The sequence below is a fragment of the Lepisosteus oculatus genome, chromosome 14, assembly GCF_040954835.1.
Source record: "Lepisosteus oculatus isolate fLepOcu1 chromosome 14, fLepOcu1.hap2, whole genome shotgun sequence".
Classification (NCBI taxonomy): Eukaryota; Metazoa; Chordata; class Actinopteri; order Semionotiformes; family Lepisosteidae; genus Lepisosteus; species Lepisosteus oculatus.
In genome coordinates this window covers 27183794-27208933 of record NC_090709.1, presented here as the reverse complement: position 1 = coordinate 27208933, position 25140 = coordinate 27183794, and the positions used below count along the sequence as shown (strand labels likewise).

The following is a 25140-nucleotide window of genomic DNA, read 5'->3' as shown; positions in this document are numbered from 1 at the left end:
GCCAGCTGAAAAGAGACACAGCGCTTCGGCTGTGGAGACTTGTTCGGCTGGCGTTCGGAGAGTCAAGTTTTTCAGAATTGTATTGAGATCGTTTTCAACAGAGCTCAGATGTCAAAGCACAGCAGCAGCTCTCCACAGCGATCCTCTATAGCGCCCTTTCTCCCGCAGCTCCGTCCTCATTGGAAGGAAGCAAGAGTGAAAGGCTGAAGTGAAATAGAGCGGGGATGAAGGCAGTGAAGAGAGAGAACGTGGGAAGAAGAGAAAAACGCAAGGGAAAAAAAGCAGCGTCGTAAAAGAGGTGACGGAGCTGTCCTCTCAATAAGAAGGGTGCCAGCGAGCCTTGCTCTCGCTTACGGCCACACCCCCTTGAGCACGCCTGATCTCGTCTGATCTCGGAAGCTAAACAGGGATGGGCCTGGTTAGTACTTGGATGGGAGACCGCCTGGGAATACCAGGTGCTGTAAGCTTTTAAGCGCAGGAGGCGCCCTATCCCCGCTCGCTCGCTCATTCCCCTGTTCACACGTGCAGTGCAGCTTGTCCGTCTGTTTATTTGTCAGCTTTGGCGAGACACGGGTGCTTGTGTATTAGCGTGAGCGTTTTTTATTCTGATCAGGAACAGTTTTACAAGTCCGCAAAGGATCGAGGAAAGGTTTATCGCCAGCTGAAAAGAGACACAGCGCTTCGGCTGTGGAGACTTGTTCGGCTGGCGTTCGGAGAGTCGCGTTTTTCAGAATTGTATTGAGATCGTTTTCCACAGAGCTCAGATGTCAAAGCACAGCAGCAGCTCTCCACAGCGATCCTCTATAGTGCCCTTTCTCCCGCAGCTCCGTCCTCATTGGAAGGAAGCAAGAGTGAAAGGCTGAAGTGAAATAGAGCGGGGACGAAGGCAGTGAAGAAAGAGAACGTGGGAAGAAGAGAAAAACGCAAGGGAAAAAAAGCAGCGTCGTAAAAGAGGTGACGGAGCTGTCCTCTCAATAAGAAGGGTGCCAGCGAGCCTTGCTCTCGCTTACGGCCACACCCCCTTGAGCACGCCTGATCTCATCTGATGTCGGAAGCTAAACAGGGATGGGCCTGGTTAGTACTTGGATGGGAGACCGCCTGGGAATACCAGGTGCTGTAAGCTTTTAAGCGCAGGAGGCGCCCTATCCCCGCTCGCTCGCTCATTCCCCTGTTCACACGTGCAGTGCGGCTTGTCCGTCTGTTTATTTGTCAGCTTTGGCGAGACACGGGTGCTTGTGTATTAGCGTGAGCGTTTTTTAATTCTGATCAGGAACAGTTTTACAAGTCCGCAAAGGATCGAGGAAAGGTTTATCGCCAGCTGAAAAGAGACACAGCGCTTCGGCTGTGGAGACTTGTTCGGCTGGCGTTCGGAGAGTCGCGTTTTTCAGAATTGTATTGAGATCGTTTTCCACAGAGCTCAGATGTCAAAGCACAGCAGCAGCTCTCCACAGCGATCCTCTATAGCGCCCTTTCTCCCGCAGCTCCGTCCTCATTGGAAGGAAGCAAGAGTGAAAGGCTGAAGTGAAATAGAGCGGGGACGAAGGCAGTGAAGAGAGAGAACGTGGGAAGAAGATAAAAACGCAAGGGAAAAAGAGCAGCGTCGTAAAAGAGGTGACGGAGCTGTCCTCTCAATAAGAAGGGTGCCAGCGAGTCTTGCTCTTACTTGCGGTCACACCCCCTTGAGCACGCCTGATCTCGTCTGATCTCGGAAGCTAAACAGGGATGGGCCTGGTTAGTACTTGGATGGGAGACCGCCTGGGAATACCAGGTGCTGTAAGCTTTTAAGCGCAGGAGGCGCCCTATCCCCGCTCGCTCGCTCATTCCCCTGTTCACACGTGCAGTGCGGCTTGTCCGTCTGTTTATTTGTCAGCTTTGGCGAGACACGGGTGCTTGTGTATTAGCGTGAGCGTTTTTTATTCTGATCAGGAACAGTTTTACAAGTCCGCAAAGGATCGAGGAAAGGTTTATCGCCAGCTGAAAAGAGACACAGCGCTTCGGCTGTGGAGACTTGTTCGGCTGGCGTTCGGAGAGTCGCGTTTTTCAGAATTGTATTGAGATCGTTTTCCACAGAGCTCAGATGTCAAAGCACAGCAGCAGCTCTCCACAGCGATCCTCTATAGCGCCCTTTCTCCCGCAGCTCCGTCCTCATTGGAAGGAAGCAAGAGTGAAAGGCTGAAGTGAAATAGAGCGGGGACGAAGGCAGTGAAGAGAGAGAACGTGGGAAGAAGAGAAAAACGCAAGGGAAAAAAAGCAGCGTCGTAAAAGAGGTGACGGAGCTGTCCTCTCAATAAGAAGGGTGCCAGCGAGCCTTGCTCTCGCTTATGGCCACACCCCCTTGAGCACGCCTGATCTCGTCTGATCTCGGAAGCTAAACAGGGATGGGCCTGGTTAGTACTTGGATGGGAGACCGCCTGGGAATACCAGGTGCTGTAAGCTTTTAAGCGCAGGAGGCGCCCTATCACCGCTCGCTCGCTCATTCCCCTGTTCACACGTGCAGTGCGGCTTGTCCGTCTGTTTATTTGTCAGCTTTGGCGAGACACGGGTGCTTGTGTATTAGCGTGAGCGTTTTTTAATTCTGATCAGGAACAGTTTTACAAGTCCGCAAAGGATCGAGGAAAGGTTTATCGCCAGCTGAAAAGAGACACAGCGCTTCGGCTGTGGAGACTTGTTCGGCTGGCGTTCGGAGAGTCGCGTTTTTCAGAATTGTATTGAGATCGTTTTCAACAGAGCTCACATGTCAAAGCACAGCAGCAGCTCTCCACAGCGATCCTCTATAGCGCCCTTTCTCCCGCAGCTCCGTCCTCATTGGAAGGAAGCAAGAGTGAAAGGCTGAAGTGAAATAGAGCGGGGACGAAGGCAGTGAAGAGAGAGAACGTGGGAAGAAGAGAAAAACGCAAGGGAAAAAGAGCAGCGTCGTAAAAGAGGTGACGGAGCTGTCCTCTCAATAAGAAGGGTGCCAGCGAGCCTTGCTCTCGCTTACGGCCACACCCCCTTGAGCACGCCTGATCTTGTCTGATCTTGGAAGCTAAACAGGGATGGGCCTGGTTAGTACTTGGATGGGAGACCGCCTGGGAGTACCAGGTGCTGTAAGCTTTTAAGCGCAGGAGGCGCCCTATCCCCGCTCGCTCGCTCATTCCCCTGTTCACACGTGCAGTGCGGCTTGTCCGTCTGTTTATTTGTCAGCTTTGGCGAGACACGGGTGCTTGTGTATTAGCGTGAGCGTTTTTTATTCTGATCAGGAACAGTTTTACAAGTCCGCAAAGGATCGAGGAAAGGTTTATCGCCAGCTGAAAAGAGACACAGCGCTTCAGCTGTGGAGACTTGTTCGGCTGGCGTTCGGAGAGTCGCGTTTTTCAGAATTGTATTGAGATCGTTTTCCACAGAGCTCAGATGTCAAAGCACAGCAGCAGCTCTCCACAGCGATTTTCTATAGCGCCCTTTCTCCCGCAGCTCCGTCCTCATTGGAAGGAAGCAAGAGTGAAAGGCTGAAGTGAAATAGAGCGGGGACGAAGGCAGTGAAGAGAGAGAACGTGGGAAGAAGAGAAAAACGCAAGGGAAAAAAAGCAGCGTCGTAAAAGAGGTGACGGAGCTGTCCTCTCAATAAGAAGGGTGCCAGCGAGCCTTGCTCTCGCTTACGGCCACACCCCCTTGAGCACGCCTGATCTCGTCTGATCTCGGAAGCTAAACAGGGATGGGCCTGGTTAGTACTTGGATGGGAGACCGCCTGGGAATACCAGGTGCTGTAAGCTTTTAAGCACAGGAGGCGCCCTATCCCCGCTCGCTCGCTCATTCCCCTGTTCACACGTGCAGTGCGGCTTGTCCGTCTGTTTATTTGTCAGCTTTGGCGAGACACGGGTGCTTGTGTATTAGTGTGAGCGTTTTTTATTCTGATCAGGAACAGTTTAACAAGTCCGCAAAGGATCGAGGAAAGGTTTATCGCCAGCTGAAAAGAGACACAGCGCTTCGGCTGTGGAGACTTGTTCGGCTGGCGTTCGGAGAGTCGCGTTTTTCAGAATTGTATTGAGATCGTTTTCCACAGAGCTCAGATGTCAAAGCACAGCAGCAGCTCTCCACAGGGATCCTCTATAGCGCCCTTTCTCCCGCAGCTCCGTCCTCATTGGAAGGAAGCAAGAGTGAAAGGCTGAAGTGAAATAGAGCGGGGACGATGGCAGTGAAGAGAGAGAACGTGGGAAGATGAGAAAAACGCAAGGGAAAAAGAGCAGCGTCGTAAAAGAGGTGACGGAGCTGTCCTCTCAATAAGAAGGGTGCCAGCGAGCCTTGCTCTCGCTTACGGCCACACCCCCTTGAGCACTCCTGATCTCGTCTGATCTTGGAAGCTAAACAGGGATGGGCCTGGTTAGTACTTGGATGGGAGACCGCCTGGGAGTACCAGGTGCTGTAAGCTCTTAAACGCAGGAGGTGCCCTATCCCCGCTCGCTGGCTCATTCCCCTGTTCACACGTGCAGTGCGGCTTGTCCGTCTGTTTATTTGTCAGCTTTGGCGAGACACGGGTGCTTGTGTATTAGCGTGAGCGTTTTTTATTCTGATCAGGAACAGTTTAACAAGTCCGCAAATGATCGAGGAAAGGTTTATCGCCAGCTGAAAAAAGACACAGCGCTTCGGCTGGGGAGACTTGTTCGGCTGGCGTTCGGAGAGTCGCGTTTTTCAGAATTGTATTGAGATCGGTTTCCTCAGAGCTCAGATGTCAAAGCACAGCAGCAGCTCTCCACAGCGATCCTCTATAGCGCCCTTTCTCCCGCAGCTCCGTCCTCATTGGAAGGAAGCAAGAGTGAAAGGCTGAAGTGAAATAGAGCGGGGACGAAGGCAGTGAAGAGAGAGAACGTGGGAAGAAGAGAAAAACGCAAGGGAAAAAGAGCAGCGTCGTAAAAGAGGTGACGGAGCTGTCCTCTCAATAAGAAGGGTGCCAGCGAGCCTTGCTCTTGCTTACGGCCACACCCCCTTGAGCACGCCTGATCTCGGAAGCTAAACAGGGATGGGTCTGGTTAGTACTTGGATGGGAGACCGCCTGGGAATACCAGGTGCTGTAAGCTTTTAAGCGCAGGAAGCGCCCTATCCCCGCTCGCTGGCTCATTCCCCTGTTCACACGTGCAGTGCGGCTTGTCCATCTCTTTATTTGTCAGCTTTGGCGAGACACGGGTGCTTGTGTATTAGCGTGAGCGTTTTTTATTCTGATCAGGAACAGTTTTACAAGTCCGCAAAGGATCGAGGAAAGGTTTATCGCCAGCTGAAAAGAGACACAGCGCTTCGGCTGTGGAGACTTGTTCGGCTGGCGTTCGGAGAGTCGCGTTTTTCAGAATTGTATTGAGATCGTTTTCCACAGAGCTCAGATGTCAAAGCACAGCAGCAGCTCTCCACAGCGATCCTCTATAGCGCCCTTTCTCCCGCAGCTCCGTCCTCATTGGAAGGAAGCAAGAGTGAAAGGCTGAAGTGAAATAGAGCGGGGACGAAGGCAGTGAAGAGAGAGAACGTGGGAAGAAGAGAAAAACGCAAGGGAAAAAGAGCAGCGTCGTAAAAGAGGTGACGGAGCTGTCCTCTCAATAAGAAGGGTGCCAGCGAGCCTTGCTCTCGCTTACAGCCACACCCCCTTGAGCACGCCTGATCTCGTCTGATCTCGGAAGCTAAACAGGGATGGGCCTGGTTAGTACGTGGAGGGGAGACCACCTGGGAATACCAGGTGCTGTAAGCTTTTAAGCGCAGGAGGCGCCCTATCCCCGCTCGCTCGCTCACTCCCCTGTTCACACGAGCAGTGCGGCTTGTCCATCTGTTTATTTGTCAGCTTTGGCGAGACACGGGTGCTTGTGTATTAGCGTGAGCGTTTTTTATTCTGATCAGGAACAGTTTTACAAGTCCGCAAAGGATCGAGGAAAGGTTTATCGCCAGCTGAAAAGAGACACAGCGCTTCGGCTGTGGAGACTTGTTCGGCTGGCGTTCGGAGAGTCGCGTTTTTCAGAATTGTATTGAGATCGTTTTCCACAGAGCTCAGATGTCAAAGCACAGCAGCAGCTCTCCACAGCGATCCTCTATAGCGCCCTTTCTCCCGCAGCTCCGTCCTCATTGGAAGGAAGCAAGAGTGAAAGGCTGAAGTGAAATAGAGCGGGGACGAAGGCAGTGAAGAGAGAGAACGTGGGAAGAAGAGAAAAACGCAAGGGAAAAAAAGCAGCGTCGTAAAAGAGGTGACGGAGCTGTCCTCTCAATAAGAAGGGTGCCAGCGAGCCTTGCTCTCGCTTACGGCCACACCCCCTTGAGCACGCCTGATCTCGTCTGATCTCGGAAGCTAAACAGGGATGGGCCTGGTTAGTACTTGGATGGGAGACCGCCTGGGAATACCAGGTGCTGTAAGCTTTTAAGCACAGGAGGCGCCCTATCCCCGCTCGCTCGCTCATTCCCCTGTTCACACGTGCAGTGCGGCTTGTCCGTCTGTTTATTTGTCAGCTTTGGCGAGACACGGGTGCTTGTGTATTAGCGTGAGCGTTTTTTATTCTGATCAGGAACAGTTTAACAAGTCCGCAAAGGATCGAGGAAAGGTTTATCGCCAGCTGAAAAGAGACACAGCGCTTCGGCTGTGGAGACTTGTTCGGCTGGCGTTCGGAGAGTCGCGTTTTTCAGAATTGTATTGAGATCGTTTTCCACAGAGCTCAGATGTCAAAGCACAGCAGCAGCTCTCCACAGCGATCCTCTATAGCGCCCTTTCTCCCGCAGCTCCGTCCTCATTGGAAGGAAGCAAGAGTGAAAGGCTGAAGTGAAATAGAGCGGGGACGATGGCAGTGAAGAGAGAGAACGTGGGAAGAAGAGAAAAACGCAAGGGAAAAAGAGCAGCGTCGTAAAAGAGGTGACGGAGCTGTCCTCTCAATAAGAAGGGTGCCAGCGAGCCTTGCTCTCGCTTACGGCCACACCCCCTTGAGCACGCCTGATCTCGTCTGATCTTGGAAGCTAAACAGGGATGGGCCTGGTTAGTACTTGGATGGGAGACCGCCTGGGAGTACCAGGTGCTGTAAGCTCTTAAACGCAGGAGGCGCCCTATCCCCGCTCGCTGGCTCATTCCCCTGTTCACACGTGCAGTGCGGCTTGTCCGTCTGTTTATTTGTCAGCTTTGGCGAGACACGGGTGCTTGTGTATTAGCGTGAGCGTTTTTTATTCTGATCAGGAACAGTTTAACAAGTCCGCAAATGATCGAGGAAAGGTTTATCGCCAGCTGAAAAAAGACACAGCGCTTCGGCTGGGGAGACTTGTTCGGCTGGCGTTCGGAGAGTCGCGTTTTTCAGAATTGTATTGAGATCGGTTTCCTCAGAGCTCAGATGTCAAAGCACAGCAGCAGCTCTCCACAGCGATCCTCTATAGCGCCCTTTCTCCCGCAGCTCCGTCCTCATTGGAAGGAAGCAAGAGTGAAAGGCTGAAGTGAAATAGAGCGGGGACGAAGGCAGTGAAGAGAGAGAACGTGGGAAGAAGAGAAAAACGCAAGGGAAAAAGAGCAGCGTCGTAAAAGAGGTGACGGAGCTGTCCTCTCAATAAGAAGGGTGCCAGCGAGCCTTGCTCTCGCTTACGGCCACACCCCCTTGAGCACACCTGATCTCGTCTGATCTCGGAAGCTAAACAGGGATGGGCCTGGTTAGTACTTGGATGGGAGACCGCCTGGGAATACCAGGTGCTGTAAGCTTTTAAGCGCAGGAAGCGCCCTATCCCCGCTCGCTGGCTCATTCCCCTGTTCACACATGCAGTGCGGCTTGTCCGTCTGTTTATTTGTCAGCTTTGGCGAGACACGGGTGCTTGTGTATTAGCGTGAGCGTTTTTTATTCTGATCAGGAACAGTTTTACAAGTCCGCAAAGAATCGAGGAAAGGTTTATCGCCAGCTGAAAAGAGACACAGCGCTTCGGCTGTGGAGACTTGTTCGGCTGGCGTTCGTAGAGTCGCGTTTTTCAGAATTGTATTGAGATCGTTTTCCACAGAGCTCAGATGTCAAAGCACAGCAGCAGCTCTCCACAGCGATCCTCTATAGCGCCCTTTCTCCCGCAGCTCCGTCCTCATTGGAAGGAAGCAAGAGTGAAAGGCTGAAGTGAAATAGAGCGGGGACGAAGGCAGTGAAGAGAGAGAACGTGGGAAGAAGAGAAAAACGCAAGGGAAAAAAAGCAGCGTCGTAAAAGAGGTGACGGAGATGTCCTCTCAATAAGAAGGGTGCCAGCGAGCCTTGCTCTCGCTTACGGCCACACCCCCTTGAGCACGCCTGATCTCGTCTGATCTCGGAAGCTAAACAGGGATGGGCCTGGTTAGTACTTGGATAGGAGACCGCCTGGGAATACCAGGTGCTGTAAGCTTTTAAGCGCAGGAAGCGCCCTATCCCCGCTCGCTGGCTCATTCCCCTGTTCACACGTGCAGTGCGGCTTGTCCGTCTGTTTATTTGTCAGCTTTGGCGAGACACGGGTGCTTGTGTATTAGCGTGAGCGTTTTTTATTCTGATCAGGAACAGTTTAACAAGTCCGCAAATGATCGAGGAAAGGTTTATCGCCAGCTGAAAAAAGACACAGCGCTTCGGCTGGGGAGACTTGTTCGGCTGGCGTTCGGAGAGTCGCGTTTTTCAGAATTGTATTGAGATCGGTTTCCTCAGAGCTCAGATGTCAAAGCACAGCAGCAGCTCTACACAGCGATCCTCTATAGCGCCCTTTCTCCCGCAGCTCCGTCCTCATTGGAAGGAAGCAAGAGTGAAAGGCTGAAGTGAAATAGAGCGGGGACGAAGGCAGTGAAGAGAGAGAACGTGGGAAGAAGAGAAAAACGCAAGGGAAAAAGAGCAGCGTCGTAAAAGAGGTGACGGAGCTGTCCTCTCAATAAGAAGGGTGCCAGCGAGCCTTGCTCTTGCTTACGGCCACACCCCCTTGAGCACGCCTGATCTCGTCTGATCTCGGAAGCTAAACAGGGATGGGCCTGGTTAGTACTTGGATGGGAGACCGCCTGGGAATACCAGGTGCTGTAAGCTTTTAAGCGCAGGAAGCGCCCTATCCCCGCTCGCTGGCTCATTCCCCTGTTCACACGTGCAGTGCGGCTTGTCCGTCTGTTTATTTGTCAGCTTTGGCGAGACACGGGTGCTTGTGTATTAGCGTGAGCGTTTTTTATTCTGATCAGGAACAGTTTTACAAGTCCGCAAAGAATCGAGGAAAGGTTTATCGCCAGCTGAAAAGAGACACAGAGCTTCGGCTGTGGAGACTTGTTCGGCTGGCGTTCGTAGAGTCGCGTTTTTCAGAATTGTATTGAGATCGTTTTCCACAGAGCTCAGATGTCAAAGCACAGCAGCAGCTCTCCACAGCGATCCTCTATAGCGCCCTTTCTCCCGCAGCTCCGTCCTCATTGGAAGGAAGCAAGAGTGTAAGGCTGAAGTGAAATAGAGCGGGGACGAAGGCAGTGAAGAGAGAGAACGTGGGAAGAAGAGAAAAACGCAAGGGAAAAAAAGCAGCGTCGTAAAAGAGGTGACGGAGCTGTTCTCTCAATAAGAAGGGTGCCAGCGACCCTTGCTCTCGCTTACGGTTTCACCCCCTTGAGCACGCCTGATCTCGTCTGATCTCGGAAGCTAAACAGGGATGGGCCTGGTTAGTACTTGGATGGGAGACCGCCTGGGAATACCAGGTGCTTTAAGCTTTTAAGCGCAGGAGGCGCCCTATCCCCGCTCGCTCGCTCATTCCCCTGTTCACACGTGCAGTGCGGCTTGTCCGTCTCTTTATTTGTCAGCTTTGGCGAGACACGGGTGCTTGTGTATTAGCGTGAGCGTTTTTTATTCTGATCAGGAACAGTTTTACAAGTCCGCAAAGGATCGAGGAAAGGTTTATCGCCAGCTGAAAAGAGACACAGCGCTTCGGCTGTGGAGACTTGTTCGGCTGGCGTTCGGAGAGTCGCGTTTTTACGAATTGTATTGAGATCGTTTTCCACAGAGCTCAGATGTCAAAGCACAGCAGCAACTCTCCACAGCGATCCTCTATAGCGCCCTTTCTCCCGCAGCTCCGTCCTCATTGGAAGGAAGCAAGAGTGAAAGGCTGAAGTGAAATAGAGCGGGGACGAAGGCAGTGAAGAGAGAGAACGTGGGAAGAAGAGAAAAACGCAAGAGAAAAAAAGCAGCGTCGTAAAAGAGGTGACGGAGCTGTCCTCTCAATAAGAAGGGTGCCAGCGAGCCTTGCTCTCGCTTACGGCCACACCCCCTTGAGCACGCCTGATCTCGTCTGATCTCGGAAGCTAAACAGGGATGGGCCTGGTTAGTACTTGGATGGGAGACCGCCTGGGAATACCAGGTGCTGTAAGCTTTTAAGCGCAGGAGGCGCCCTATCCCCGCTCGCTCGCTCACTCCCCTGTTCACACGAGCAGTGCGGCTTGTCCGTCTGTTTATTTGTCAGCTTTGGCGAGACACGGGTGCTTGTGTATTAGCGTGAGCGTTTTTTATTCTGATCAGGAACAGTTTTACAAGTCCGCAAAGGATCGAGGAAAGGTTTATCGCCAGCTGAAAAGAGACACAGCGCTTCGGCTGTGGAGACTTGTTCGGCTGGCGTTCGGAGAGTCGCGTTTTTCAGAATTGTATTGAGATCGTTTTCCACAGAGCTCAGATGTCAAAGCACAGCAGCAGCTCTCCACAGCGATCCTCTATAGCGCCCTTTCTCCCGCAGCTCCGTCCTCATTGGAAGGAAGCAAGAGTGAAAGGCTGAAGTGAAATAGAGCGGAGACGAAGGCAGTGAAGAGAGAGAACGTGGGAAGAAGAGAAAAACGCAAAAGAAAAAAAGCAGCGTCGTAAAAGAGGTGACGGAGCTGTCCTCTCAATAAGAAGGGTGCCAGCGAGCCTTGCTCTCGCTTACGGCCACAACCCCTTGAGCACGCCTGATCTCGTCTGATCTCGGAAGCTAAACAGGGATGGGCCTGGTTAGTACTTGGATGGGAGACCGCCTGGGAATACCAGGTGCTGTAAGCTTTTAAGCGCAGGAGGCGCCCTATCCCCGCTCGCTCGCTCACTCCCCTGTTCACACGAGCAGTGCGGCTTGTCCGTCTGTTTATTTGTCAGCTTTGGCGAGACACGGGTGCTTGTGTATTAGCGTGAGCGTTTTTTATTCTGATCAGGAACAGTTTTACAAGTCCGCAAAGGATCGAGGAAAGGTTTATCGCCAGCTGAAAAGAGACACAGCGCTTCGGCTGTGGAGACTTGTTCGGCTGGCGTTCGGAGAGTCGCGTTTTTCAGAATTGTATTGAGATCGTTTTCCACAGAGCTCAGATGTCAAAGCACAGCAGCAGCTCTCCACAGCGATCCTCTATAGCGCCCTTTCTCCCCCAGCTCCGTCCTCATTGGAAGGAAGCAAGAGTGAAAGGCTGAAGTGAAATAGAGCGGGGACGAAGGCAGTGAAGAGAGAGAACGTGGGAAGAAGAGAAAAACGCAAGGGAAAAAAAGCAGCATCGTAAAAGAGGTGACGGAGCTGTCCTCTCAATAAGAAGGGTGCCAGCGAGCCTTGCTCTCGCTTACGGCCACACCCCCTTGAGCACGCCTGATCTCGTCTGATCTAGGAAGCTAAACAGGAATGGGCCTGGTTAGTACTTGGATGGGAGACCGCCTGGGAATACCAGATGCTGTAAGCTTTTAAGCGCAGGATGCACCCTATCCCCGCTCGCTCGCTCATTCCCCTGTTCACACGTGCAGTGCGGCTTGTCCGTCTGTTTATTTGTCAGCTTTGGCGAGACACGGGTGCTTGTGTATTAGCGTGAGCGTTTTTTATTCTGATCAGGAACAGTTTAACAAGTCCGCAAAGGATCGAGGAAAGGTTTATCGCCAGCTGAAAAGAGACACAGCGCTTCGGCTGTGGAGACTTGTTCGGCTGGCGTTCGGAGAGTCGCGTTTTTCAGAATTGTATTGAGATCGTTTTCCACAGAGCTCAGATGTCAAAGCACAGCAGCAGCTCTCCACAGCGATCCTCTATAGCGCCCTTTCTCCCGCAGCTCCGTCCTCATTGGAAGGAAGCAAGAGTGAAAGGCTGAAGTGAAATAGAGCGGGGACGATGGCAGTGAAGAGAGAGAACGTGGGAAGAAGAGAAAAACGCAAGGGAAAAAGAGCAGCGTCGTAAAAGAGGTGACGGAGCTGTCCTCTCAATAAGAAGGGTGCCAGCGAGCCTTGCTCTCGCTTATGGCCACACCCCCTTGAGCACGCCTGATCTTGTCTGATCTTGGAAGCTAAACAGGGATGGGCCTGGTTAGTACTTGGATGGGAGACCGCCTGGGAGTACCAGGTGCTGTAAGCTCTTAAACGCAGGAGGCGCCCTATCCCCGCTCGCTGGCTCATTCCCCTGTTCACACGTGCAGTGCGGCTTGTCCGTCTGTTTATTTGTCAGCTTTGGCGAGACACGGGTGCTTGTGTATTAGCGTGAGCGTTTTTTATTCTGATCAGGAACAGTTTAACAAGTCCGCAAATGATCGAGGAAAGGTTTATCGCCAGCTGAAAAAAGACACAGCGCTTCGGCTGGGGAGACTTGTTCGGCTGGCGTTCGGAGAGTCGCGTTTTTCAGAATTGTATTGAGATCGGTTTCCTCAGAGCTCAGATGTCAAAGCACAGCAGCAGCTCTCCACAGCGATCCTCTATAGCGCCCTTTCTCCCGCAGCTCCGTCCTCATTGGAAGGAAGCAAGAGTGAAAGGCTGAAGTGAAATAGAGCGGGGACGAAGGCAGTGAAGAGAGAGAACGTGGGAAGAAGAGAAAAACGCAAGGGAAAAAGAGCAGCGTCGTAAAAGAGGTGACGGAGCTGTCCTCTCAATAAGAAGGGTGCCAGCGAGCCTTGCTCTTGCATACGGCCACACCCCCTTGAGCACGCCTGATCTCGTCTGATCTCGGAAGCTAAACAGGGATGGGCCTGGTTAGTACTTGGATGGGAGACCGCCTGGGAATACCAGGTGCTGTAAGCTTTTAAGCGCAGGAAGCGCCCTATCCCCGCTCGCTGGCTCATTCCCCTGTTCACACGTGCAGTGCGGCTTGTCCGTCTGTTTATTTGTCAGCTTTGGCGAGACACGGGTGCTTGTGTATTAGCGTGAGCGTTTTTTATTCTGATCAGGAACAGTTTTACAAGTCCGCAAAGAATCGAGGAAAGGTTTATCGCCAGCTGAAAAGAGACACAGCGCTTCGGCTGTGGAGACTTGTTCGGCTGGCGTTCGTAGAGTCGCGTTTTTCAGAATTGTATTGAGATCGTTTTCCACAGAGCTCAGATGTCAAAGCACAGCAGCAGCTCTCCACAGCGATCCTCTATAGCGCCCTTTCTCCCGCAGCTCCGTCCTCATTGGAAGGAAGCAAGAGTGAAAGGCTGAAGTGAAATAGAGCGGGGACGAAGGCAGTGAAGAGAGAGAACGTGGGAAGAAGAGAAAAACGCAAGGGAAAAAAAGCAGCGTCGTAAAAGAGGTGACGGAGTTGTCCTCTCAATAAGAAGGGTGCCAGCGAGCCTTGCTCTCGCTTACGGCCACACCCCCTTGAGCACTCCTGATCTCGTCTGATCTCGGAAGCTAAACAGGGATGGGCCTGGTTAGTACTTGGATGGGAGACCGCCTGGGAATACCAGGTGCTGTAAGCTTTTAAGCGCAGGAGGCGCCCTATCCCCGCTCGCTCGCTCATTCCCCTGTTCACACGTGCAGTGCGGCTTGTCCGTCTGTTTATTTGTCAGCTTTGGCGAGACACGGGTGCTTGTGTATTAGCGTGAGCGTTTTTTATTCTGATCAGGAACAGTTTTACAAGTCCGCAAAGGATCGAGGAAAGGTTTATCACCAGCTGAAAAGAGACACAGCGCTTCAGCTGTGGAGACTTGTTCGGCTGGCGTTCGGAGAGTCGCGTTTTTCAGAATTGTATTGAGATCGTTTTCCACAGAGCTCAGATGTCAAAGCACAGCAGCAGCTCTCCACAGCGATCCTCTATAGCGCCCTTTCTCCCGCAGCTCCGTCCTCATTGGAAGGAAGCAAGAGTGAAAGGCTGAAGTGAAATAGAGCGGGGACGAAGGCAGTGAAGAGAGAGAACGTGGGAAGAAGAGAAAAACGCAAGGGAAAAAAGCAGCGTCGTAAAAGAGGTGACGGAGCTGTCTTCTCAATAAGAAGGGTGCCAGCGAGCCTTGCTCTCGTTTACGGCCACACACCCTTGAGCACTCCTGATCTCGTCTGATCTTGGAAGCTAAACAGAGATGGGCCTGGTTAGTACTTGGATGGGAGACCGCCTGGGAATACCAGGTGCTGTAAGCTTTTAAGCGCAGGAGGCGCCCTATCCCCGCTCGCTCGCTCATTCCCCTGTTCACACGTGCAGTGCGGCTTGTCCGTCTGTTTATTTGTCAGCTTTGGCGAGACACGGGTGCTTGTGTATTAGCGTGAGCTTTTTTTATTCTGATCAGGAACAGTTTTACAAGTCAGCAAAGGATCGAGGAAAGGTTTATCGCCAGCTGAAAAGAGACACAGCGCTTCGGCTGTGGAGACTTGTTCGGCTGGCGTTCGGAGAGTCGCGTTTTTCAGAATTGTATTGAGATCGTTTTCCACAGAGCTCAGATGTCAAAGCACAGCAGCAGCTCTCCACAGCGATTTTCTATAGCGCCCTTTCTCCCGCAGCTCCGTCCTCATTGGAAGGAAGCAAGAGTGAAAGGCTGAAGTGAAATAGAGCGGGGACGAAGGCAGTGAAGAGAGAGAACGTGGGAAGAAGAGAAAAACGCAAGGGAAAAAAAGCAGCGTCGTAAAAGAGGTGACGGAGCTGTCCTCTCAATAAGAAGGGTGCCAGCGAGCCTTGCTCTCGCTTACGGCCACACCCCCTTGAGCACGCCTGATCTCGTCTGATCTCGGAAGCTAAACAGGGATGGGCCTGGTTAGTACTTGGATGGGAGACCGCCTGGGAATACCAGGTGCTGTAAGCTTTTAAGCGCAGGAGGCGCCCTATCCCCGCTCGCTCGCTCATTCCCCTGTTCACACGTGCAGTGCGGCTTGTCCGTCTCTTTATTTGTCAGCTTTGGCGAGACACGGGTGCTTGTGTATTAGCGTGAGCGTTTTTTATTCTGATCAGGAACAGTTTTACAAGTCCGCAAAGGATCGAGGAAAGGTTTATCGCCAGCTGAAAAGAGACACAGCGCTTCGGCTGTGGAGACTTGTTCGGCTGGCGTTCGGAGAGTCGCGTTTTTCAGAATTGTATTGAGATCGTTTTCCACAGAGCTCAGATGTCAAAGCACAGCAGCAGCTCTCCACAGCGATCCTCTATAGCGCCCTTTCTCCCGCAGCTCCGTCCTCATTGGAAGGAAGCAAGAGTGAAAGGCTGAAGTGAAATAGAGCGGGGACGAAGGCAGTGAAGAGAGAGAACGTGGGAAGAAGAGAAAAACGCAAGGGAAAAAGAGCAGCGTCGTAAAAGAGGTGACGGAGCTGTCCTCTCAATAAGAAGGGTGCCAGCGAGCCTTGCTCTCGCTTACGGCCACACCCCCTTGAGCACGCCTGATCTCGTCTGATCTCGGAAGCTAAACAGGGATGGGCCTGGTTAGTACGTGGAGGGGAGACCACCTGGGAATACCAGGTGCTGTAAGCTTTTAAGCGCAGGAGGCGCCCTATCCCCGCTCGCTCGCTCATTCCCCTGTTCACACGTGCAGTGCGGCTTGTCCGTCTGTTTATTTGTCAGCTTTGGCAAGACACGGGTGTGTATTAGCGTGAGCGTTTTTTATTCTGATCATGAACAGTTTAACAAGTCCGCAAAGGATCGAGGAAAGGTTTATCGCCAGATGAAAAGAGACACAGCGCTTCGGCTGTGGAGACTTGTTCGGCTGGCGTTCGGAGAGTCGCGTTTTTCAGAATTGTATTGAGATCGTTTTCCACAGAGCTCAGATGTCAAAGCACAGCAGCAGCTCTCCACAGCGATCCTCTATAGCGCCCTTTCTCCCGCAGCTCCGTCCTCATTGGAAGGAAGCAAGAGTGAAAGGCTGAAGTGAAATAGAGCGGGGACGAAGGCAGTGAAGAGAGAGAACGTGGGAAGAAGAGAAAAACGCAAGGGAGAAAAAGCAGCATCGTAAAAGAGGTGACGGAGCTGTCCTCTCAATAAGAAGGGTGCCAGCGAGCCTTGCTCTCGCTTACGGCCACACCCCCTTGAGCACGCCTGATCTCGTCTGATCTCGGAAGCTAAACAGGGATGGGCCTGGTTAGTACTTGGATGGGAGACCGAATGGGAATACCAGGTGCTGTAAGCTTTTAAGCGCAGGAGGCGCCCTATCCCCGCTCGCTCGCTCATTCCCCTGTTCACACGTGCAGTGCGGATTGTCCGTCTGTTTATTTGTCAGCTTTGGCGAGACACGGGTGCTTGTGTATTAGCGTGAGCGTTTTTTATTCTGATCAGGAACAGTTTAACAAGTCCGCAAATGATCGAGGAAAGGTTTATCGCCAGCTGAAAAAAGACACAGCGCTTCGGCTGGGGAGACTTGTTCGGCTGGCGTTCGGAGAGTCGCGTTTTTCAGAATTGTATTGAGATCGGTTTCCTCAGAGCTCAGATGTCAAAGCACAGCAGCAGCTCTCCACAGCGATCCTCTATAGCGCCCTTTCTCCCGCAGCTCCGTCCTCATTGGAAGGAAGCAAGAGTGAAAGGCTGAAGTGAAATAGAGCGGGGACGAAGGCAGTGAAGAGAGAGAACGTGGGAAGAAGAGAAAAACGCAAGGGAAAAAGAGCAGCGTCGTAAAAGAGGTGACGGAGCTGTCCTCTCAATAAGAAGGGTGCCAGCGAGCCTTGCTCTTGCTTACGGCCACACCCCCTTGAGCACACCTGATCTCGTCTGATCTCGGAAGCTAAACAGGGATGGGCCTGGTTAGTACTTGGATGGGAGACCGAATGGGAATACCAGGTGCTGTAAGCTTTTAAGCGCAGGAGGCGCCCTATCCCCGCTCGCTCGCTCATTCCCCTGTTCACACGTGCAGTGCGGCTTGTCCGTCTGTTTATTTGTCAGCTTTGGCGAGACACGGGTGCTTGTGTATTAGCGTGAGCGTTTTTTATTCTGATCAGGAACAGTTTAACAAGTCCGCAAAGGATCGAGGAAAGGTTTATCGCCAGCTGAAAAGAGACACAGCGCTTCGGCTGTGGAGACTTGTTCGGCTGGCGTTCGGAGAGTCGCATTTTTCAGAATTGTATTGAGATCGTTTTCCACAGAGCTCAGATGTCAAAGCACAGCAGCAGCTCTCCACAGCGATCCTCTATAGCGCCCTTTCTCCCGCAGCTCCGTCCTCATTGGAAGGAAGCAAGAGTGAAAGGCTGAAGTGAAATAGAGCGGGGACGAAGGCAGTGAAGAGAGAGAACGTGGGAAGAAGAGAAAAACGCAAGGGAAAAAAAGCAGCGTCGTAAAAGAGGTGACGGAGCTGTCCTCTCAATAAGAAGGGTGCCAGCGAGCCTTGCTCTCGCTTACGGCCACACCCCCTTGAGCACGCCTGATCTCGTCTGATCTCGGAAGCTAAACAGGGATGGGCCTGGTTAGTACTTGGATGGGAGACCGCCTGGGAATACCAGGTGCTGTAAGCTTTTAAGCGCAGGAAGCGCCCTATCCCCGCTCGCTCGCTCATTCCCCTGTTCACACGTGCAGTGCGGCTTGTCCGTCTGTTTATTTGTCAGCTTTGGCGAGACACGGGTGCTTGTGTATTAGCGTGAGCGTTTTTTATTCTGATCAGGAACAGTTTAACAAGTCCGCAAAGGATCGAGGAAAGGTTTATCGCCAGCTGAAAAGAGACACAGCGCTTCGGCTGTGGAGACTTGTTCGGCTGGCGTTCGGAGAGTCGCGTTTTTCAGAATTGTATTGAGATCGTTTTCCACAGAGCTCAGATGTCAAAGCACAGCAGCAGCTCTCCACAGCGATCCTCTATAGCGCCCTTTCTCCCGCAGCTCCGTCCTCATTGGAAGGAAGCAAAAGTGAAAGGCTGAAGTGAAATAGAGCGGGTACGAAGGCAGTGAAGAGAGAGAACGTGGGAAGAAGAGAAAAACGCAAGGGAAAAAAAGCAGCGTCGTAAAAGAGGTGACGGAGCTGTCCTCTCAATAAGAAGGGTGCCAGCGAGCCTTGCTCTCGCTTATGGTCACACCCCCTTGAGCACGCCTGATCTCGTCTGATCTCGGAAGCTAAACAGGGATGGGCCTGGTTAGTACTTGGATGGGAGACCGCCTGGGAATACCAGGTGCTGTAAGCTTCTAAGCGCAGGAGGCGCCCTATCCCCGCTCGCTTGCTCATTCCCCTGTTCACACGTGCAGTGCGGCTTGTCCGTCTGTTTATTTGTCAGCTTTGGCGAGACACGGGTGCTTGTGTATTAGCGTGAGCGTTTTTTAATTCTGATCAGGAACAGTTTTACAAGTCCGCAAAGGATCGAGGAAAGGTTTATCGCCAGCTGAAAAGAGACACAGCGCTTCGGCTGTGGAGACTTGTTCGGCTGGCGTTCGGAGAGTCGCGTTTTTCAGAATTGTATTGAGATCGTTTTCCACAGAGCTCAGATGTCAAAGCACAGCAGCAGCTCTCCACAGCGATCCTCTATAGCGCCCTTTCTCCCGCAGCTCCGTCCTCATTGGAAGGAAGCAAGAGTGAAAGGCTGAAGTGAAATAGAGCGGGGACGAAGGCAGTGAAGAGAGAGAACGTGGGAAGAAGATAAAAACGCAAGGGAAAAAGAGCAGCGTCGTAAAAGAGGTGACGGAGCTGTCCTCTCAATAAGAAGGGTGCCAGCGAGCCTTGCTCTTACTTGCGGCCACACCCCCTTGAGCACGCCTGATCTCGTCTGATCTCGGAAGCTAAACAGGGATGGGCCTGGTTAGTACTTGGATGGGAGACCGCCTGGGAATACCAGGTGCTGTAAGCTTTTAAGCGCAGGAGGCGCCCTATCCCCGCTCGCTCGCTCATTCCCCTGTTCACACGTGCAGTGCGGCTTGTCCGTCTGTTTATTTGTCAGCTTTGGCGAGACACGGGTGCTTGTGTATTAGCGTGAGCGTTTTTTATTCTGATCAGGAACAGTTTTACAAGTCCGCAAAGGATCGAGGAAAGGTTTATCGCCAGCTGAAAAGAGACACAGCGCTTCGGCTGTGGAGACTTGTTCGGCTGGCGTTCGGAGAGTCGCGTTTTTCAGAATTGTATTGAGATCGTTTTCCACAGAGCTCAGATGTCAAAGCACAGCAGCAGCTCTCCACAGCGATCCTCTATAGCGCCCTTTCTCCCGCAGCTCCGTCCTCATTGGAAGGAAGCAAGAGTGAAAGGCTGAAGTGAAATAGAGCGGGGACGAAGGCAGTGAAGAGAGAGAACGTGGGAAGAAGAGAAAAACGCAAGGGAAAAAGAGCAGCGTCGTAAAAGAGGTGACGGAGCTGTCCTCTCAATAAGAAGGGTGCCAGCGAGCCTTGCTCTCGCTTACGGCCACACCCCCTTGAGCACGCCTGATCTCGTCTGATCTTGGAAGCTAAACAGGGATGGGCCTGGTTAGTACTTGGATGGGAGACCGCCTGGGAGTACCAGGTGCTGTAAGCTTTTAAGCGCAGGAGGCGCCCTATCCCCGCTCGCTGGCTCATTCCCCTGTTCACACGTGCAGTGCGGCTTGTCCGTCTGTTTATTTGTCAGCTTTGGCGAGACACGGGTGCTTGTGTATTAGCGTGAGCGTTTTTTATTCTGATCAGGAACAGTTTAACAAGTCCGCAAATGATCGAGGAAAGGTTTATCGCCAGCTGAAAAGAGACACAGCGCTTCGGCTGTGGAGACTTGTTCGGCTGGCGTTCGGAGAGTCGCGTTTTTCAGAATTGTATTGAGATCGTTTTCCACAGAGCTCAGATGTCAAAGCACAGCAGCAGCTCTCCACAGCGATCCTCTATAGCGCCCTTTCTCCCGCAGCTCCGTCCTCATTGGAAGGAAGCAAGAGTGAAAGGCTGAAGTGAAATAGAGCGGGGACGAAGGCAGTGAAGAGAGAGAACGTGGGAAGAAGATAAAAACGCAAGGGAAAAAGAGCAGCGTCGTAAAAGAGGTGACGGAGCTGTCCTCTCAATAAGAAGGGTGCCAGCGAGTCTTGCTCTTACTTGCGGCCACACCCCCTTGAGCACGCCTGATCTCGTCTGATCTCGGAAGCTAAACAGGGATGGGCCTGGTTAGTACTTGGATGGGAGACCGCCTGGGAATACCAGGTGCTGTAAGCTTTTAAGCGCAGGAGGCGCCCTATCCCCGCTCGCTCGCTCATTCCCCTGTTCACACGTGCAGTGCGGCTTGTCCGTCTGTTTATTTGTCAGCTTTGGCGAGACACGGGTGCTTGTGTATTAGCGTGAGCGTTTTTTATTCTGATTAGGAACAGTTTTACATGTCCGCAAAGGATCGAGGAAAGGTTTATCGCCAGCTGAAAAGAGACACAGCGCTTCGGCTGTGGAGACTTGTTCGGCTGGCGTTCGGAGAGTCGCGTTTTTCAGAATTGTATTGAGATCGTTTTCCACAGAGCTCAGATGTCAAAGCACAGCAGCAGCTCTCCACAGCGATCCTCTATAGCGCCCTTTCTCCCGCAGCTCCGTCCTCATTGGAAGGAAGCAAGAGTGAAAGGCTGAAGTGAAATAGAGCGGGGACGAAGGCAGTGAAGAGAGAGAACGTGGGAAGAAGAGAAAAACGCAAGAGAAAAAAAGCAGCGTCGTAAAAGAGGTGACGGAGCTGTCCTCTCAATAAGAAGGGTGCCAGCGAGCCTTGCTCTCGCTTACGGCCACACCCCCTTGAGCACGCCTGATCTCGTCTGATCTTGGAAGCTAAACAGGGATGGGCCTGGTTAGTACTTGGATGGGAGACCGCCTGGGAATACCCGGTGCTGTAAGCTTTTAAGCGCAGGAGGCGCCCTATCCCCGCTCGCTGGCTCATTCCCCTCTTCACACGTGCAGTGCGGCTTGTCCGTCTGTTTATTTGTCAGCTTTGGCGAGACACGGGTGCTTGTGTATTAGCGTGAGCGTTTTTTATTCTGATCAGGAACAGTTTTACAAGTCCGCAAAGGATCGAGGAAAGGTTTATCGCCAGCTGAAAAGAGACACAGCGCTTCGGCTGTGGAGACTTGTTCGGCTGGCGTTCGGAGAGTCGCGTTTTTCAGAATTGTATTGAGATCGTTTTCCACAGAGCTCAGATGTCAAAGCACAGCAGCAGCTCTCCACAGCGATCCTCTATAGCGCCCTTTCTCCCGCAGCTCCGTCCTCATTGGAAGGAAGCAAGAGTGAAAGGCTGAAGTGAAATAGAGCGGGGACGAAGGCAGTGAAGAGAGAGAACGTGGAAAGAAGAGAAAAACGCAAGGGAAAAAAGCAGCGTCGTAAAAGAGGTGACGGAGCTGTCCTCTCAATAAGAAGGGTGCCAGCGAGCCTTGCTTTCGCTTACGGCCACACCCCCTTGAGCACGCCTGATCTCGTCTGATCTCGGAAGCTAAACAGGCATGGGCCTGGTTAGTACTTGGATGGGAGACCGCCTGGGAATACCAGGTGTTGTAAGCTTTTAAGCGCAGGAGGCGCCCTATCCCCGCTCGCTGGCTCATTCCCCTGTTCACACGTGCAGTGCGGCTTGTCCGTCTGTTTATTTTTCAGCTTTGGCGAGACACAGGTGCTTGTGTATTAGCGTGAGCGTTTTTTATTCTGATCAGGAACAGTTTAACAAGTCCGCAAAGGATCAAGGAAAGGTTTATCGCCAGCTGAAAAGAGACACAGCGCTTCGGCTGTGGAGACTTGTTCGGCTGGCGTTCGGAGAGTCGCGTTTTTCAGAATTGTATTGAGATCGTTTTCCACAGAGCTCAGATGTCAAAGCACAGCAGCAGCTCTCCACAGCGATCCTCTATAGCGCCCTTTCTCCCGCAGCTCCGTCCTCATTGGAAGGAAGCAAGAGTGAAAGGCTGAAGTGAAATAGAGCGGGGACGAAGGCAGTGAAGAGAGAGAACGTGGGAAGAAGAGAAAAACGCAAGGGAAAAAAAGCAGCGTCGTAAAAGAGGTGACGGAGATGTCCTCTCAATAAGAAGGGTGCCAGCGAGCCTTGCTCTCGCTTACGGCCACACCCCCTTGAGCACTCCTGATCTCGTCTGATCTCGGAAGCTAAACAGGGATGGGCCTGGTTAGTACTTGGATGGGAGACCGCCTGGGAATACCAGGTGCTGTAAGCTTTTTAGCGCAGGAGGCGCCCTATCCCCGCTCGCTCGCTCATTCCCCTGTTCACACGTGCAGTGCGGCTTGTCCGTCTGTTTATTTGTCAGCTTTGGCGAGACACGGGTGCTTGTGTATTAGCGTGAGCGTTTTTTATTCTGATCAGGAACAGTTTAACAAGTCCGCAAAGGATCGAGGAAAGGTTTATCGCCAGCTGAAAAGAGACACAGCGCTTCGGCTGTGGAGACTTGTTCGGCTGGCGTTCGGAGAGTCGCATTTTTCAGAATTGTATTGAGATCGTTTTCCACAGAGCTCAGATGTCAAAGCACAGCAGCAGCTCTCCACAGCGATCCTCTATAGCGCCCTTTCTCCCGCAGCTCCGTCCTCATTGGAAGGAAGCAAGAGTGAAAGGCTGAAGTGAAATAGAGCGGGGACGAAGGCAGTGAAGAGAGAGAACGTGGGAAGAAGAGAAAAACGCAAGGGAAAAAAAGCAGCGTCGTAAAAGAGGTGACGGAGCTGTCCTCTCAATAAGAAGGGTGCCAGCGAGCCTTGCTCTCGCTTACGGCCACACCCCCTTGAGCACGCCTGATCTCGTCTGATCTCGGAAGCTAAACAGGGATGGGCCTGGTTAGTACTTGGATGGGAGACCGCCTGGGAATACCAGGTGCTGTAAGCTTTTAAGCGCAGGAAGCGCCCTATCCCCGCTCGCTCGCTCATTCCCCTGTTCACACGTGCAGTGCGGCTTGTCCGTCTGTTTATTTGTCAGCTTTGGCGAGACACGGGTGCTTGTGTATTAGCGTGAGCGTTTTTTATTCTGATCAGGAACAGTTTAACAAGTCCGCAAAGGATCGAGGAAAGGTTTATCGCCAGCTGAAAAGAGACACAGCGCTTCGGCTGTGGAGACTTGTTCGGCTGGCGTTCGGAGAGTCGCGTTTTTCAGAATTGTATTGAGATCGTTTTCCACAGAGCTCAGATGTCAAAGCACAGCAGCAGCTCTCCACAGCGATCCTCTATAGCGCCCTTTCTCCCGCAGCTCCGTCCTCATTGGAAGGAAGCAAAAGTGAAAGGCTGAAGTGAAATAGAGCGGGTACGAAGGCAGTGAAGAGAGAGAACGTGGGAAGAAGAGAAAAACGCAAGGGAAAAAAAGCAGCGTCGTAAAAGAGGTGACGGAGCTGTCCTCTCAATAAGAAGGGTGCCAGCGAGCCTTGCTCTCGCTTATGGTCACACCCCCTTGAGCACGCCTGATCTCGTCTGATCTCGGAAGCTAAACAGGGATGGGCCTGGTTAGTACTTGGATGGGAGACCGCCTGGGAATACCAGGTGCTGTAAGCTTTTAAGCGCAGGAGGCGCCCTATCCCCGCTCGCTTGCTCATTCCCCTGTTCACACGTGCAGTGCGGCTTGTCCGTCTGTTTATTTGTCAGCTTTGGCGAGACACGGGTGCTTGTGTATTAGCGTGAGCGTTTTTTAATTCTGATCAGGAACAGTTTTACAAGTCCGCAAAGGATCGAGGAAAGGTTTATCGCCAGCTGAAAAGAGACACAGCGCTTCGGCTGTGGAGACTTGTTCGGCTGGCGTTCGGAGAGTCGCGTTTTTCAGAATTGTATTGAGATCGTTTTCCACAGAGCTCAGATGTCAAAGCACAGCAGCAGCTCTCCACAGCGATCCTCTATAGCGCCCTTTCTCCCGCAGCTCCGTCCTCATTGGAAGGAAGCAAGAGTGAAAGGCTGAAGTGAAATAGAGCGGGGACGAAGGCAGTGAAGAGAGAGAACGTGGGAAGAAGATAAAAACGCAAGGGAAAAAGAGCAGCGTCGTAAAAGAGGTGACGGAGCTGTCCTCTCAATAAGAAGGGTGCCAGCGAGCCTTGCTCTTACTTGCGGCCACACCCCCTTGAGCACGCCTGATCTCGTCTGATCTCGGAAGCTAAACAGGGATGGGCCTGGTTAGTACTTGGATGGGAGACCGCCTGGGAATACCAGGTGCTGTAAGCTTTTAAGCGCAGGAGGCGCCCTATCCCCGCTCGCTCGCTCATTCCCCTGTTCACACGTGCAGTGCGGCTTGTCCGTCTGTTTATTTGTCAGCTTTGGCGAGACACGGGTGCTTGTGTATTAGCGTGAGCGTTTTTTATTCTGATCAGGAACAGTTTTACAAGTCCGCAAAGGATCGAGGAAAGGTTTATCGCCAGCTGAAAAGAGACACAGCGCTTCGGCTGTGGAGACTTGTTCGGCTGGCGTTCGGAGAGTCGCGTTTTTCAGAATTGTATTGAGATCGTTTTCCACAGAGCTCAGATGTCAAAGCACAGCAGCAGCTCTCCACAGCGATCCTCTATAGCGCCCTTTCTCCCGCAGCTCCGTCCTCATTGGAAGGAAGCAAGAGTGAAAGGCTGAAGTGAAATAGAGCGGGGACGAAGGCAGTGAAGAGAGAGAACGTGGGAAGAAGAGAAAAACGCAAGGGAAAAAGAGCAGCGTCGTAAAAGAGGTGACGGAGCTGTCCTCTCAATAAGAAGGGTGCCAGCGAGCCTTTCTCTCGCTTATGGCCACATCCCCTTGAGCACGCCTGATCTCGTCTGATCTCGGAAGCTAAACAGGGATGGGCCTGGTTAGTACTTGGATGGAAGACCGCCTGGGAATACCAGGTGCTGTAAGCTTTTAAGCGCAGGAGGCGCCCTATCCCCGCTCGCTCGCTCATTCCCCTGTTCACACGTGCAGTGCGGCTTGTCCGTCTGTTTATTTGTCAGCTTTGGCGAGACACGGGTGCTTGTGTATTAGCGTGAGCGTTTTTTATTCTGATCAGGAACAGTTTTACATGTCCGCAAAGGATCGAGGAAAGGTTTATCGCCAGCTGAAAAGAGACACAGCGCTTCGGCTGTGGAGACTTGTTCGGCTGGCGTTCGGAGAGTCGCGTTTTTCAGAATTGTATTGAGATCGTTTTCCACAGAGCTCAGATGTCAAAGCACAGCAGCAGCTCTCCACAGCGATCCTCTATAGCGCCCTTTCTCCCGCAGCTCCGTCCTCATTGGAAGGAAGCAAGAGTGAAAGGCTGAAGTGAAATAGAGCGGGG

At 52.3% G+C, this 25140-nt stretch overlaps 28 non-coding genes and 10 pseudogenes across 28 annotated transcripts; all 38 read left to right on the top strand.

Annotated features, from left to right (window-relative positions):
• The first annotated feature begins 348 nt into the window (after positions 1-348).
• Positions 349-467, top strand: LOC138244249 (5S ribosomal RNA). Its single transcript, XR_011192862.1, has one exon. It is a non-coding gene; the product is annotated as a 5S ribosomal RNA (ribosomal RNA).
• Positions 468-1004: 537 nt separating this feature from the next.
• On the top strand, positions 1005-1123 carry LOC138216928 (5S ribosomal RNA). The gene has a single exon (XR_011180641.1). It is a non-coding gene; the product is annotated as a 5S ribosomal RNA (ribosomal RNA).
• Positions 1124-1661: 538 nt separating this feature from the next.
• Positions 1662-1780, top strand: LOC138217544 (5S ribosomal RNA). The gene has a single exon (XR_011181256.1). It is a non-coding gene; the product is annotated as a 5S ribosomal RNA (ribosomal RNA).
• Positions 1781-2317: 537 nt separating this feature from the next.
• On the top strand, positions 2318-2436 carry LOC138245229 (5S ribosomal RNA). Its single transcript, XR_011193841.1, has one exon. It is a non-coding gene; the product is annotated as a 5S ribosomal RNA (ribosomal RNA).
• A 538-nt stretch (positions 2437-2974) lies between these two features.
• Positions 2975-3093, top strand: LOC138218222 (5S ribosomal RNA; annotated as a pseudogene).
• A 537-nt stretch (positions 3094-3630) lies between these two features.
• LOC138244248 (5S ribosomal RNA) lies at positions 3631-3749 on the top strand. The gene has a single exon (XR_011192861.1). It is a non-coding gene; the product is annotated as a 5S ribosomal RNA (ribosomal RNA).
• Positions 3750-4286: 537 nt separating this feature from the next.
• On the top strand, positions 4287-4405 carry LOC138217289 (5S ribosomal RNA). The gene has a single exon (XR_011181001.1). It is a non-coding gene; the product is annotated as a 5S ribosomal RNA (ribosomal RNA).
• Positions 4406-4942: 537 nt separating this feature from the next.
• Positions 4943-5051, top strand: LOC138219038 (5S ribosomal RNA; annotated as a pseudogene).
• A 537-nt stretch (positions 5052-5588) lies between these two features.
• Positions 5589-5707, top strand: LOC138218007 (5S ribosomal RNA; annotated as a pseudogene).
• A 537-nt stretch (positions 5708-6244) lies between these two features.
• Positions 6245-6363, top strand: LOC138244247 (5S ribosomal RNA). Its single transcript, XR_011192860.1, has one exon. It is a non-coding gene; the product is annotated as a 5S ribosomal RNA (ribosomal RNA).
• A 537-nt stretch (positions 6364-6900) lies between these two features.
• LOC138217229 (5S ribosomal RNA) lies at positions 6901-7019 on the top strand. The gene has a single exon (XR_011180941.1). It is a non-coding gene; the product is annotated as a 5S ribosomal RNA (ribosomal RNA).
• Positions 7020-7556: 537 nt separating this feature from the next.
• On the top strand, positions 7557-7675 carry LOC138245112 (5S ribosomal RNA). Its single transcript, XR_011193726.1, has one exon. It is a non-coding gene; the product is annotated as a 5S ribosomal RNA (ribosomal RNA).
• Positions 7676-8212: 537 nt separating this feature from the next.
• LOC138216901 (5S ribosomal RNA) lies at positions 8213-8331 on the top strand. The gene has a single exon (XR_011180614.1). It is a non-coding gene; the product is annotated as a 5S ribosomal RNA (ribosomal RNA).
• Positions 8332-8868: 537 nt separating this feature from the next.
• On the top strand, positions 8869-8987 carry LOC138244245 (5S ribosomal RNA). The gene has a single exon (XR_011192858.1). It is a non-coding gene; the product is annotated as a 5S ribosomal RNA (ribosomal RNA).
• Positions 8988-9524: 537 nt separating this feature from the next.
• On the top strand, positions 9525-9643 carry LOC138218540 (5S ribosomal RNA; annotated as a pseudogene).
• A 537-nt stretch (positions 9644-10180) lies between these two features.
• LOC138244244 (5S ribosomal RNA) lies at positions 10181-10299 on the top strand. Its single transcript, XR_011192857.1, has one exon. It is a non-coding gene; the product is annotated as a 5S ribosomal RNA (ribosomal RNA).
• Positions 10300-10836: 537 nt separating this feature from the next.
• LOC138217497 (5S ribosomal RNA) lies at positions 10837-10955 on the top strand. The gene has a single exon (XR_011181209.1). It is a non-coding gene; the product is annotated as a 5S ribosomal RNA (ribosomal RNA).
• A 537-nt stretch (positions 10956-11492) lies between these two features.
• LOC138218849 (5S ribosomal RNA) lies at positions 11493-11611 on the top strand (annotated as a pseudogene).
• A 537-nt stretch (positions 11612-12148) lies between these two features.
• Positions 12149-12267, top strand: LOC138218450 (5S ribosomal RNA; annotated as a pseudogene).
• Positions 12268-12804: 537 nt separating this feature from the next.
• LOC138216521 (5S ribosomal RNA) lies at positions 12805-12923 on the top strand. The gene has a single exon (XR_011180233.1). It is a non-coding gene; the product is annotated as a 5S ribosomal RNA (ribosomal RNA).
• A 537-nt stretch (positions 12924-13460) lies between these two features.
• Positions 13461-13579, top strand: LOC138244745 (5S ribosomal RNA). Its single transcript, XR_011193360.1, has one exon. It is a non-coding gene; the product is annotated as a 5S ribosomal RNA (ribosomal RNA).
• A 536-nt stretch (positions 13580-14115) lies between these two features.
• On the top strand, positions 14116-14234 carry LOC138218803 (5S ribosomal RNA; annotated as a pseudogene).
• Positions 14235-14771: 537 nt separating this feature from the next.
• Positions 14772-14890, top strand: LOC138244243 (5S ribosomal RNA). The gene has a single exon (XR_011192856.1). It is a non-coding gene; the product is annotated as a 5S ribosomal RNA (ribosomal RNA).
• Positions 14891-15427: 537 nt separating this feature from the next.
• On the top strand, positions 15428-15546 carry LOC138217930 (5S ribosomal RNA; annotated as a pseudogene).
• A 533-nt stretch (positions 15547-16079) lies between these two features.
• On the top strand, positions 16080-16198 carry LOC138216405 (5S ribosomal RNA). Its single transcript, XR_011180117.1, has one exon. It is a non-coding gene; the product is annotated as a 5S ribosomal RNA (ribosomal RNA).
• A 537-nt stretch (positions 16199-16735) lies between these two features.
• LOC138245007 (5S ribosomal RNA) lies at positions 16736-16854 on the top strand. Its single transcript, XR_011193624.1, has one exon. It is a non-coding gene; the product is annotated as a 5S ribosomal RNA (ribosomal RNA).
• Positions 16855-17391: 537 nt separating this feature from the next.
• LOC138244242 (5S ribosomal RNA) lies at positions 17392-17510 on the top strand. The gene has a single exon (XR_011192855.1). It is a non-coding gene; the product is annotated as a 5S ribosomal RNA (ribosomal RNA).
• Positions 17511-18047: 537 nt separating this feature from the next.
• Positions 18048-18166, top strand: LOC138216197 (5S ribosomal RNA). The gene has a single exon (XR_011179909.1). It is a non-coding gene; the product is annotated as a 5S ribosomal RNA (ribosomal RNA).
• Positions 18167-18704: 538 nt separating this feature from the next.
• On the top strand, positions 18705-18823 carry LOC138217084 (5S ribosomal RNA). The gene has a single exon (XR_011180797.1). It is a non-coding gene; the product is annotated as a 5S ribosomal RNA (ribosomal RNA).
• Positions 18824-19360: 537 nt separating this feature from the next.
• LOC138217228 (5S ribosomal RNA) lies at positions 19361-19479 on the top strand. Its single transcript, XR_011180940.1, has one exon. It is a non-coding gene; the product is annotated as a 5S ribosomal RNA (ribosomal RNA).
• Positions 19480-20016: 537 nt separating this feature from the next.
• LOC138217083 (5S ribosomal RNA) lies at positions 20017-20135 on the top strand. Its single transcript, XR_011180796.1, has one exon. It is a non-coding gene; the product is annotated as a 5S ribosomal RNA (ribosomal RNA).
• A 537-nt stretch (positions 20136-20672) lies between these two features.
• Positions 20673-20791, top strand: LOC138217027 (5S ribosomal RNA). Its single transcript, XR_011180740.1, has one exon. It is a non-coding gene; the product is annotated as a 5S ribosomal RNA (ribosomal RNA).
• Positions 20792-21327: 536 nt separating this feature from the next.
• On the top strand, positions 21328-21446 carry LOC138217764 (5S ribosomal RNA; annotated as a pseudogene).
• A 537-nt stretch (positions 21447-21983) lies between these two features.
• On the top strand, positions 21984-22102 carry LOC138244744 (5S ribosomal RNA). The gene has a single exon (XR_011193359.1). It is a non-coding gene; the product is annotated as a 5S ribosomal RNA (ribosomal RNA).
• A 537-nt stretch (positions 22103-22639) lies between these two features.
• LOC138244241 (5S ribosomal RNA) lies at positions 22640-22758 on the top strand. Its single transcript, XR_011192854.1, has one exon. It is a non-coding gene; the product is annotated as a 5S ribosomal RNA (ribosomal RNA).
• Positions 22759-23295: 537 nt separating this feature from the next.
• Positions 23296-23414, top strand: LOC138216196 (5S ribosomal RNA). The gene has a single exon (XR_011179908.1). It is a non-coding gene; the product is annotated as a 5S ribosomal RNA (ribosomal RNA).
• Positions 23415-23952: 538 nt separating this feature from the next.
• On the top strand, positions 23953-24071 carry LOC138217082 (5S ribosomal RNA). Its single transcript, XR_011180795.1, has one exon. It is a non-coding gene; the product is annotated as a 5S ribosomal RNA (ribosomal RNA).
• A 537-nt stretch (positions 24072-24608) lies between these two features.
• Positions 24609-24727, top strand: LOC138217908 (5S ribosomal RNA; annotated as a pseudogene).
• Positions 24728-25140: the final 413 nt, after the last annotated feature.